Consider the following 12984-nt stretch of genomic DNA (forward strand, 5'->3'; position numbering starts at 1 on the left):
ATTCAAAATAGGCAGGCAGGCCTGTCTCCTTGATTGCACATAGATTGCCTATAGATTGGACTCACATACTGGGAGACATCTTGTATAGATGTTGTATATGTAACGGATGTGAAATGGCTAGCTAGTTAGCGGTGTTCGCGCTAAATAGCGTTTCAATCGGTGACGCCACTTGCTCTGAGACCTTGAAGTAGTAGTTCCCTTTGCTCTGCAAGGGCTGCGGCTTTTGTGGAGCGATGGGTAACGATGCTTCGAGGGTGACTGTTGTTGATGTGTGCAGAGGGTCCCTGGTTCACGCCCGGGTATGGGCGAGGGGACGGTCTAAAGTTATACTGTTACATATACTTAAAACCTTTATAACGCTGGACTAATGTCACAATAATGTTTTGTATGTAAAAGGGAATTACAACATCTCAGGATAGTAGAATATTTAATCAGACGTATCTAATCCTTCAGAACATACATTGCAATCATACGGTACATTGTCCATGAAATTCAATAGCTTCTTCAATAGCTTCACCGACTTACATATCCACTTACAGAATGTATTTTTCACCTCGATTTTCTCTCCACCTAATCCATGCTGACACGTATTCTTCTCTCACTAGAAGTTATACATAACATACAGGAGGCCTAGAGCTACTGCTGCTGTTGAAATGGACCCGTAAGTAAGCCCAAGGAGGAAGTTCCTGTGGTGAGACGGCCCTGTGCGCCTAGGCTGGAAAACCTCTCAACAACTTCCTGTGGTCACCTGGGCTCTGTGACCCAGAAGAAAGGGTTCCTTAGAAACCTCCCCACCACCCCCACCAGAAGCCCTGATCCTCTCTGCCCGCCGACATGTGATTCGGTAGACGGGGAGGAAAAGGGAAAAAGGGCCTCATAAATAATGTCTCGCGCCCTCCGAGCCGCAGCCCTGCTGGTTTTGGAGGGCGGCCCTCGTCGGCCTGAGTGAATCAGTAGCCCGGGCCTTGGCTGTGACATCCAGGCAGAGCCACGATGAATAGGGGCTTAAGAGAAAATTACAGAGAGAGAAGGAGGGAGGAAAGAGAGGGAGGGAAGGAGGGAGGGGGAAAAATCTCACAGGTACTCTTGTGCTTAATTACTTCTTATAGGATAAATATTTCTTCAGCTACTTGGGTGGAGAGACAAAGAATGAGGACCTGTTCTCTGGGAAGGTGATTATGCCATTTCAGGTGTGTTTTAGGCCATATTAGGTAGTCTCATGTTTTGGGGAAATAGTTTCCAGTGAACACTTCTGTCTACCATTGCAAATTGTAGTTTATAACAGATTGACATGGTAGGACACAAACAAAGCTTACCTTGATGGCATTTGTAACAAAACATTCATTTAAAAATACACATTACCAAAATCAACTTAAGTTCAATCACAAATGGTACCATCTTACTACCAGGTCTCATCGATTCTAGTCTGTTCCAGTTTTAATCAGGGAACCCTTGCAGTCATATGAAAACTGTAACCAATTATCTACTGACGCCATTTACACTCGTGTGGAAACCTAGGGCCCACTCCCTGCGGTTTTAACACTTCCCTTTCCTGTTGAGGCCAGTGATGTTTTCACGGAAAGTCATTATAGGTGTCTGCTCTGTACAAAACTTCAGGTGAACGTCTCATTGTAATACAGAAAGGGGCCCCAGGAAGCCATGTTTTATTTCCCATGTCACACGTCCAAGTTGATATAGACTACTAGATTGGTTGCACAACTATATTTTTCTAAATACATTAGCTGGTGGAGCTGTAGACCCCATAGAATTGTAGTGAATGTGGTACTTAAAGTCCTGAACCCCACTGTGTAGCCTAGACAAGAACCAACAAATTGTTCAGTAACCATTGGCCATATAGTCCCAAGCCGGAGGAACAAAAACATAGTATAGGTCCAAAACGAACACCGTGTGTTTTTCTTACTGTCCCACCACGCATTCTCTCATGTTCCAAAATGGCAGACTCAAAATGGGGACATACCAGATTCTAGAACAACCCAGACAGTAAGACTATACTAACTGTGACATGGATTGTCAATGTGCTATATATATATATATATATATAGAGAGAGAGAGAGAGAGAGAGAGAGAGAGAGAGAGAAGCCTGGGTGCTGCCAAGCTGTATGCCTGCCAAGTGTTGGTCCGATGGGCTGGTGTTGGGCGGTGCTAGTCACGGTGGGGGTTGGGGTGACAGTTACAATACAGAGACTGACATTAGAGGCCAGTGCATTGGCCCGCCATGTGCTCAATACAATCCCAGTTAGATCTTCACTTAAGTTGGCTCAAGTGGGCATTGAAGACGTTCCATGGTATCTTTTGGCCTATGACAACTGCTAACTGATAATTACTTCCAAGCCAATTATGAGCAAGAGAAAAATACAATGGACCTTTTTATATAGGGCTAGGAGCATAATGTATGCACCTAGCTTAGCTATTATGAGCGGATGGTAACAATGAAAATTGCCACAACTAATCCCAAAAAGAGATTGTATTTAAAAAAAAAGAACAATCATTTCATACCTTCATTATATTGAGACACGATTTCTCTATTTTTTATTCGTGGGAATACTTGGGAACAGATTTCCTAAATGTTTTTTGCTGAATTCCTTGTGATTTTACACAATTATTGTTTTATGGTATTCTTTACAAAACAAAAACAAAAACCTTGCCGGGACGATTTTGTCCTGCGGACCACCTGTTGGCAATCCCTGGTCCACGCTCTCAACAAACTACAGTACCTGAAGCTACCCTCAAGCAACCTCTGTAACCATTTATGGATGATGTTGTCAATGCTTATTCTATAGGTCATCAGATAATGTTACACTGTGAAGCACTATCAGATTTACCTTTACTTTGGCAACTCGAAGCCTCTGCTCCCAGAATAGGAAGTCACTTATTAAGAATCATCTCCACTGGTGCCAAGCTAAGCTTTCTGGTCCCACTCCTCAGATTCCTTGCCGTGTTTCTTGGAAAGGGTGCAAAGTAGGGGGGCGATACTCATACATGCCTGGAATATTAGTTAGCTTTCTATTCACTTAAGGGTATGGGCAAAATAAAAACTGTTGTCGAATAGGCTTGATGCTGATCGCATTAATGCACTAGAGTTTGGGGTATGGATGAGAGAGCAAATGATTGAAAGTGCTTCCAGAACGTTTGCCGTTGCTATCGACAAAGCAGCCTCTGTTCTTTTTCTGCAACTCCCCATCCCTTCTCTCCCCCCAAACCCCCAACCATGACCCCTTCCCCATTTCATGGTCCCCCCACCTCTCTCTCTCTTTAGGATGCAAGGAGCAGGAAGAGAAACCCAGCCAAACTCTGTCCGAGCAGAGGGGATCCTAACAAGGGCCCGGGGCCAGGGGCCCTGTTTGGGATACGGAGGACAGGGGGGAAATTAAGCATGGATGAGTCGGAAGAGGCACAGGGAGGGAGGATGGGGGGATGGAGAGAGGAGAGGATGGAAGGCAGCAAAAAGAAGGGGAAAAGTGGAAAGAGTTGAGTTGGATGGGGAAAAAGGGATGAAGGAAGGATATTAGAGGAGGATGAGAGATAAAGATATAGAAGAGTTGGATGTGGCAGAGAAGAGGATGGGGAGAAGGGGGAGAGGAGGGGAACGGGGATTGCAGGTCAGGGCATGGAGTTGGAATACATTAAGTTCTGCTGAGGTACAGAATGGCACATTGTTAACACGGACAGACAGTCAGAACAATCCAGGCTTTGTGTCCCATGCTGGCATCTCTCTCTCTCTCTATCTGTGTGAGTGTGTATGAGTGTGTATGTGCGAGCAGGCATACGTGTTGGTATATTAGATTTGGGTTTTGAGGTCTAAAAGGAAAGTAGCATAATAATTAATAACAGCTAATGTCTCAATACTAACCTTGTTCTAACGTTTTGCATGAATGTCATCATCACCACTAACCCAATAATATATTTGTATGCCTGGTGTTTGCATAAAGCAAATTCAATTTTCCAGCGATTTTATCACTCTTTATCACTCCCAATGATTTCCTTGTTATAGATTTCATCTGAATCAATGGCTGTCAGTTCCTAAGGCAAATGTATAGTCAGTTATTATAACCCTGAACTAGCCACGTGTTAATGAGTCCAGGTAGCCAATGTAGCCCACTTCTGATTAATGGTATGACATTCTGAAATATGATGGGGAGCATGTAGCATGCCTGTCCAAGTCCAACCACAAACATGTTATAAAGTTATGAAAGTAACCTCCGACCCTTCTCCAGGCACAGTGACATCACCCCTGTGATTCTGAGGAGACTAGCACGCAACAAGCTTATCTCCTGCTCTGCTCTGGGCTGACTCATTCAGTTCCTGTAGCGTGGTTCTAATTACAATGGAGCAGACCTAGGTTCAAATACTATTTGAAATCTTTTGAGAGTTTGCTCTTGCCTGCCTGGAGGGAAAGCTGGGCTTAGGTATACAGCTATGGGACTACTCTATTGGTCCATTAAGCCACTCATTCAAGCACAGATAAAGTAAATGCAATTATTTCAAATAGTATTTGAACACAAGTCTGGATGGAGCCTATTCCCTGCCATGGCTCGGAGAACAATACGTCCCTGATCCAGTTAGACTCAATCCACATGTCAGCACTGTGAAACTGTATTTCTGATAGTGTAAATCAAACCAGATATTCTCTGGTTGATCTACCAATACACATGGGGGACGCTGTTTGGCTTTGAGTGCTATCAAAATAGCAGCAAAAACTGGACTGAAACAAGTGTAAAATGTTATTATTTGGAGGAAAATGTAGGCTGAGTTTCTTTTTTGAGGCACACTTGAGAGAAGCATAGGGCTCTCTTCTTGCATTTCTTATGTGTGACATTGTGACTGGTTACTATATATACTATACTATATAGATCTATGTATAACGGTCATAAGCAGATCGTTTGATGAAAGGAATGTTGAGAATGAAGCAAATATTGTACTTATTTTTTCTCAGAGTACACAAACGTGTGCATTATGTCCTCTTGTTTCTTATCAAACATGGCACTTGGTTTTGTTGGCAACACTCTCATAACTATTGTCGGGGGTGCCAAGTTGTATTTTACATCACTTTTCATGCCTGTGTTGCGTGAAGATGTTTTGAAGGGTCAACCCCTTTCAATATTTGCCCATTTGTTTCCTGGCACAAGTGGCCATTTTTCCAGGATTCTCAGTGTAGATTTGACTTGTTGAAAACCCAGATTACAGGCCTATGATTTATCCTCAGTTCCACTCAGGAGTATTTCTCCTTGTTTGCATATCCCTTGGGATGTATGAAATGGATTTATTATAAGAAATAGTTGTCAAACTTCCCAATTCTTGTGTGTTGTAATGTGTTTTGGTGTTGAAATGACAGATAGGAACCTGATGTTGAACACCTTTCTTAAAACTATTCAGAATGTGTAGTAAAATAAATGCTTCTGTAGTTATGGTAAAATAGATTCTGCTATTCTTTTACCTGTTCTTATCATGTACCCAGGAACACAAGAGGTCACAAGAGGTCAAATGTTCAGTGAAGGGCCAACCAGGAGATCCTGTCAGTCTCTAGTTCCTGTTTATTGTCCCTGCCACCTTGGTCTATTGTGAGCCTGACAACATGGCCCCACACCATTGTTGTTCTGTTTTCATTTGCATAAACACGTAAAAGGTTAAATGGGTCTCTTTCACACTGGGTTGGATAAATATTGCATTCAGAAAGTATTCATTCCCTTGACTTATTCCACATTTTGTTGTGTTACAGCCAGAATTCAAAATTGAAAAACCTTTTTTTTTCTCACCCTTATACACGCACATTACCCCATAATGACAAAGTGAAAACATTTTTGCAAATGTATTGAAAATGAAATACATAAAAATCGAATTCACATACATATTCACACCCCTGAGTCAATACATGTTAGAATCACCTTTGTCAGCGATTACAGCTGTGATTCTTTCTGGATAAATCTCTAGGAGCTTTCCACAGCTGGATTGTACAATATTTGCACATTTCTTTTCAAAATTATTCAAGCTGTCAAATTGGTTGCTGATCATTGCTAGACAACCATTTTCAGGTGTTGCCATAGATTTTCAAGTAGATTTAAGTCCAAACTGTCAGTCAGCCACTCAGGAACATTTATAGTCTTCTTGGTAAACAACTCCAGTGTAGATGTGTTTTAGGTTAATGTCCTGCTGAAAGGTGAATTCATCTCCCAGTGTCTGGAGAAAAGTAGACTGAACCACATTTTCCTGTAGAATTTAGCCTGTGCTTAGCTCCATTCCATGTATTCTTTTATCCTGAAAAGTTCCCCAGTCCTTAACGATTACAAGCATACCCATAACATGATGCAGCCACCATTATCCTTGAAAATTTTGAGAGTGGTACTCAGTAAAATGTATTGGATTTGCCCCAAACATAACACTTTGTATTCAGGTCAAAAAGTTAAGTGCTTTGCAACATTTGTTTCAGTATTACTTTAGTGCCTTGTTGCAAAAAGGATGCATGTTTTGGAGTATTTTCATTCTGTACAGGATTCCTTCTTTTCACTCTGTCATTTAGTTTAGCATTGTGGAGTAACTATAATGTTGTTGATCCATGCTCAGTTTTCTCCTATCACAGCCATTCAACTCTGTAACTGTTTTAAAGTCACCATTGGCCTCATGGTGAAATCCTGATAGCTTCCTCTAAGTTAGGAAGGACACCTGTATCTTTGTAGTGACTGAGTGTGTCGATACACCATCCAAAGTGTAATTAATAACTTCACCATGGTCAAAGGGATATTCAAATTATTTTTTTTTCCCCTCCCATCTACCAATAGGTGCACTTCTTTACGAGCCATTGGAAAACCTCCCTGGTCTTTGTGGTTGAATCTGTTTGAAATTCACTGCTCAAAACTGAGGGACCTTACAGATAATTGTATGTGTGGGTTACAGAGATGAGATAGTGTTTAGCATTATTTTTGAATGACTATTATTGCACACAAAGTGAGTCCATGCAACTTGTGACTTAAGCACATTTTTCCTGAACTTATGTAGGCTTGCCATAGCAAAGGGGTTGAATATGTGTGTGCGTGTGTGATTTCCTGATGCAATCCTGCAGCTTTGCTGCCAGATGCAGCCATAATGCCAGATCTCCGACTGGGCTGTTTAAGTGTCAGCAGAGCTCTGACATCTACCCTGCTGTTCACAGGCCCTCATGATGAGACACAGTAGATGAGGAGAAATGGAGGGATGGGGCGGGGATGGACGAGTGGAGGATAAGGGAGGATGGGGTAAAGAGGGGTCAGTATTAGATAATGGAGTGCTAGTGGTGCAGGACGCGAGAAGGCCTTTTGGAGCCTGGTGAGAATACTTTTCAGAATTCATGATGGATTGAACTGATACAGATTCAGCTGATTTCTGTCAAGTATATAACTTATGGGGTATTTGGTATTTAATTAGGATCCCCAGTAGCTGTTGCCATAGCAGGGGTCCGCAAAAAACATGAACTAAAACAGAACATTAACAGACAAGAACAGCTAAAGAACAAAACTGAATACATTTATATACAGTACCTGGCAAAAGTTCACCGCACATCGCCTCTCCCGTATTTGACCTAGATATTGTGTATGCACCGATATACAGTACCAGTCAAAAGTTTGGACACTTACTCATTCCAGGGTTTTTCTTTATTTTTACTAATTGAAGACATCCAAACTATGAAATAACATATCTTTTTAAAAACATTTATTTTTTTATTTTTTTTACATGTAACCTTTATTTAACTAGGTAAGTCAGTTAAAAACAAATTCTTATTTACAATGACGGCCTACCCCGGCCAAACCCAGACGATGCTGAGCCAATTGTGCGCATACCCTATGGAACTCCTAATCAAGGCCGGATGCGACACAGCCTGGATTTGAACCAGGGACTGTAGTGACACCTCCTGTACAGATGCAGTGCCTTAAACCGATGTGCCACTCAGGAGCCCATATGTAATCATGTAGTAACCAAAAAGGTGTTAAACAAATTAAAATTGAGATTCTTCAAAGTAGCCACCCTTTGCCTTGATGACAGCTTTGCACACTTTTGGCATTCTCTCAACCAGCTTCATGGAGCTGGAATGTCGAATTTCTTTCCTTCTTAATGCGTTTGAACCAATTAGTTGTGTAGTGACCAGATAGGGGTGGTATACAGAAGATAGCCCTATTTGGTAAAATACCAAGTCCATATTATGGAAAGAACAGCTCAAATAAGCAAAGAGAAATGACAGTTCATCACTAATTTAAGACATGAAGGTCAGTCAATCCGGAAAATGCAGTCACAAAAACCATCAAGCGCTATGATGAAACTGGCTATCATGAGGACCGTCACAGGAAAGGAAGACCCAGAGTTACACCTGCAGAGGATAAGTTTGAGTTAACAGCCTCAGAAATTGCAGCCCAAATAAATGCTTCACAGAGTTCAAGTAACAGACATCTCAACATCAACTGTTCAGAGGAGACTACATGAATCAGGCCTTCATGGTTGAATTGCTGCAAAGAAACCACTACTAAAGGGCACCAATAAGAAAAAGAGACTTGCTTGGGCCAAGAAACACGAGTAATGGACATTAGATTGTGGAAATCCGTCTTTTGGTCTGATGAGTCCAAATGTGACATTTTTGCTTGCAACCGCTGTGTCTTTGTGAGAAGCAGAAGTGAACGGATGATCTCTGGAGGAGGTGTGATGGTGTGGGGGTGCTTTGCTGGTGACACTGTCTGTGATTTATTTAAAATTCAAGGCACACTTAACTAGCATGGCTACCACAGCATCCCATCTTGTTTGCATTTAGTAGGACTATCATTAGTTTTTCAACAGGACAACACACCTCCAGGCTGTGTAAGGGCTATTTGACCAAGAAGAAGAGTGATGGAGTGCTGCATCAGATGACCTGGCCTCCACAATTACCCGACCTCAACCCAAAGGAGATGGTTTGGAATGTGTTGGACTGCAGAGTGAAGAAAAAGCACCCAAGAGGTGCTCAGCATATGTGGGAACTCCTTCAAGACTGTTGGAGAAGCATTCCAGGTGAAGCTGGTTGAGAGAATGCCAAGAGAGTGCAAAGCTGTCATCAAGGCAAAGGGTGGATACTTTGAAGAATCCTTTTTTGGTTACTACATGATTCCATGTGTGTTATTTCATAGTTTTGATGTCTTCACTATTATTCTACAATGTAGAAATTAGTAAAAAATAAAGAAAAACCCTGGAATGAGTAAGTGTGTCCAAACTTTTGACTGATACTGTATATCAGTGCATACACAATATCTAGGTCAAATAAGGCAGAGGCGATGTGCGTGAGGTTAAACCAAGTTTGCTGTTCACTTGAGCAATCTTTGATGGAGGGGAGTTCAATGCAATCACGGCTCTCTATATAACACTGTTTTCTTGAATTTGTTCTGGATTTGGTGACTGTGAGAAGACCCCTGGTGGCATAAGTGTGTGTGTCAGTACTGTATGTAAGTTGTCTTTGAAAACAATTTGCAATTTTCAACAAACTGTTTTTATAAAAACAATAAGTGATGCAGTCAGTTTCTCCTCTACTTTTAGCCAAGAGAGATTACTCAGCATAGTATTGATATTATCCCTCTGATTACAGTGAAGAGCAAGACGTGCCGCTCTGTTCTGGGCCAGCTGCAGTTTTTCTAGGTCCTTCTTTGCAGCACCTGACCATATGACTGGATAATAATCAAGATAAGATAAAACTAGAGCCCCAAAAAAATCTGAGCATCTTTTTATCACAGACAACAGACCTCTCCCCATCTTCACAACCACTGCATCAATATATTTTGACCATGACAGTTTACAATTCAAGGTAACACCAAGTAATTGAGTCTCCATAAACTTGCTCAACAGCCACATTATTCATTATCATATTCAGCTGAGGTCTAAACTTAAGGAATGATTTGTACCAAATACAATGCTCTTAGTTTTAGAGACGTCCAGGACTGGTTTATTACTAGCCACCCATTCTAAAACCGACTGCAACTCTCTGTTTAGTGTTGTTGTGATTTCACTAGCTGTGGTTGCTGACACATATAAGGTTAAAGCATCAGCATACATAAACACATAGGCTTTGTTTAAAGCCAGTGGCAGGTCATTGGCAAAAATAGAAAAGAGAGGGCCAAGAGAGCTGCCCTGTGGTACACCACACTTAACATTAGAGAAGCTTAATTTAAAGAAAACGCTCTGTGTTGTAATATAACATGTTGAGTGCCCCTCTCAACAGACTTTCAGGATGTTTGTAATTTTTTCCACCTCAACCACAAAATTCTAAATTACAATGCTTCTTCATTATTAGGTATTTTATGCATGAATATGATGGAGTTGAATTAGTCTTTCTGCATCTAATTTTCATCCTAGGGGGAATGAGTGAAAGGCCAGTTTAATGTAATTTTGATTGTAAAATGTGTCTGTGGTTAAAAAAAGCTATGGCTGTTTAACATTTGATGCGATTGAAATAATTTGAAACAAACAAAAAATGTGTCTTTCCTAAAGCTGCCTGTGGTCTGGACACCATCCTAGTGCGGCTGAACCTTAGTGGAGAGAGTGGAGTGAGACAAGCAGGTGGTTCTTATCTCCAATACCCTGTGCAGTGGGGACACTCACTGCATTGTGCGCCTGCTGGCTTGCCAATTAACCAACATCTGCTGGGAGGACAGGAGCCATACTCTTCCACGGGGGTGTATATGACGCAGTAATGCATGATGTCTGTCTGCTATGAGGCTGGGGCCAGGAGTTCAGGTCATCAATATATAGGGTTATTGCAAACATTCTGACATTCCGAATGGTTCAGGTCATGAAGGACATTACGATTTCGGATGACTGCCGTTCGGTTTATCTAAGGCTCAGTCCCAAATACCCTCCCTTAGCCCTAACCCTTAGGCCTACCCCTCCATTTTGAGCAATCCCGGGAGCCCCATCGAGTTGAAGTGGTATACCAATTCAACTTTGAGTGAGGCGTAGTGCCTTTACAGACCTCTTGTTGACCCTTCAAACAAAGTTAATCGAAATGCAGACTTCCTATGGAGCGGTTCCCAAAACTCACATGAAGCTCTGTGACCCAAGGCTGGAGCTTTGCTTCAGAAAAGATGGCTGACAAAAATACTAGGATGGAAGCAAATCTAAGTAATTATACCTTCATAATTAGTCATGCAAAAAAATTACAGTTAAGAGGAATATTTTAGTTTATAGAGAGACAAACAATTATGCACATAAAAATGGCTATTTAACAAGCTGACTAGCTAACATTAGCCATCTAACTATATATATATATATTTTTTTAATGTTTAAATTGAACCTTTATTTAACTAGGCAAGTCAGTTAAGAACAAATTCTTATTTACAATGACGGCCTACCCTGGCCAAACCCGGGTGATGCTGGGGCGATTGTGCGCCGCCCTATATATTTAGCCTGCTATACGGGCGTTTGACATTTGTATAAATTGTCATTTGCGTTGTTTAATATTTGAGGGATACCTGAGCAAACCAGGCTGTCATCTTGTGAAACCCAGTGGATGTAAAGAATCTAGTTGAAGCAACGTAGCTAACGCTTTTCATGCTTATTGTGTAGTGGAGGATAAAAAGAGCTGTATGCCTATAGCTATGTAGCAGATCTGTGTATGGACCCTAAAATATTTGGTATAAATATTAGTTAAGCACAGTGGCTTTTATGGCTTCCAGTGGTTAATCATTCATGCCTAGGAAATTGCAGAAAAACATGTCAAACTGCTGTTACATGTCAAACTGCTATTGTGAAATGAAAGTCCTGCTTCAGTACTATCCCACGTTGAACCACAGCCAGATGATGGGTGCATTACAGAACATTGTTTATTTTCTGTCCTTTCATTTGTTGCATGAGAAATATAAGGAAAGCATTTTCTGGCGCCAGTACAGGTATTGTGCTGGTGGAAGAATTGCGTGGTAGGCTATCCTTTGGTGGATTCTGCTGTACGCGAGCAATGTAGTGATGTCCCATTCTCTAGGATTATGCAGCTCTCCCTACCACTAGTTGCTCCATTTGAGGGACACTCACCCACCCAGGGACGCTCAAAAACAAGGGGGAGGACTAAGGGGAGGTATTGGGATTTAGCCTAAAAACAGACGGCACCTATGCATCACGGTGACATGCCATGCTTCCCTTCAACAGTTTGATAAGTGGAAAATGAGGGGTGGAAATGAAGCTTAAGTTGGTTTATGGAGCTTTTGGCCACACATAATCGCTGGCCCCAGGCATTACCTCAATTAATCTCTGAGAAAACTTGTCAAAATATTAATAGGGCCCTTAAGTGATGCAAATCAAAGGCTGCCGTTGTTCGGACATGGAGAGAACATGGGGGAGAATGTGTTTGCTGAGAAAACATGGAGGGGTTTCTCGCTAAACACGAAAGAGTTAAAGCAGGTTTAACTTGCTCTCCCCCCTCCCACTTTCTCTCTTCTTCTCTCCTCCCTCCGTCTCACTCTTCCCCACTCCCTCTCTCTGGCCCCAGGCTGTGGGTGAAAGGCGGTGATTGAGGCCTTTCATGCCAGGCTAACACTACAGTCCACTGTGTGGCCCAGACGGAACATTGGGGCCAAAGTGGCCGCACCATGGTAGATGATTGGCCAGTGCCATTTAAAACACGGCAGCAAACTCCAAGCATCACCTCTTTTTCATCTATATTGACAACTTTAGTTTCAGTACATTATATTTTGCTGAATTTGAGCATGGTACTGTTTAATCCCAATGGAGGATTACAATAGCGATGCCCTGGTGCAAGGCCAACTTTGCTTTCATTAAGAGTTGTTGGTTAAGATTAGGTTGCAGTAGGAGTTAAGAAGAACGGATCCTCAATCAGTTACTAAAGCAAAAACGACTAACTGCAAAAACTGTTCCATTTCAACCTCAGTGAAAGGAACATTATATCCCTCAGCCTGTAACCCACCTACCATCAATTTAGAGAGTTTTTAAAAAAAAACAAGATTCCTTTTAAAAGGCAGGTTTAGCACTCAG

Source organism: Oncorhynchus tshawytscha, linkage group LG07 (assembly GCF_018296145.1).
Source record: "Oncorhynchus tshawytscha isolate Ot180627B linkage group LG07, Otsh_v2.0, whole genome shotgun sequence".
Lineage (NCBI taxonomy): Eukaryota > Metazoa > Chordata > Actinopteri > Salmoniformes > Salmonidae > Oncorhynchus > Oncorhynchus tshawytscha.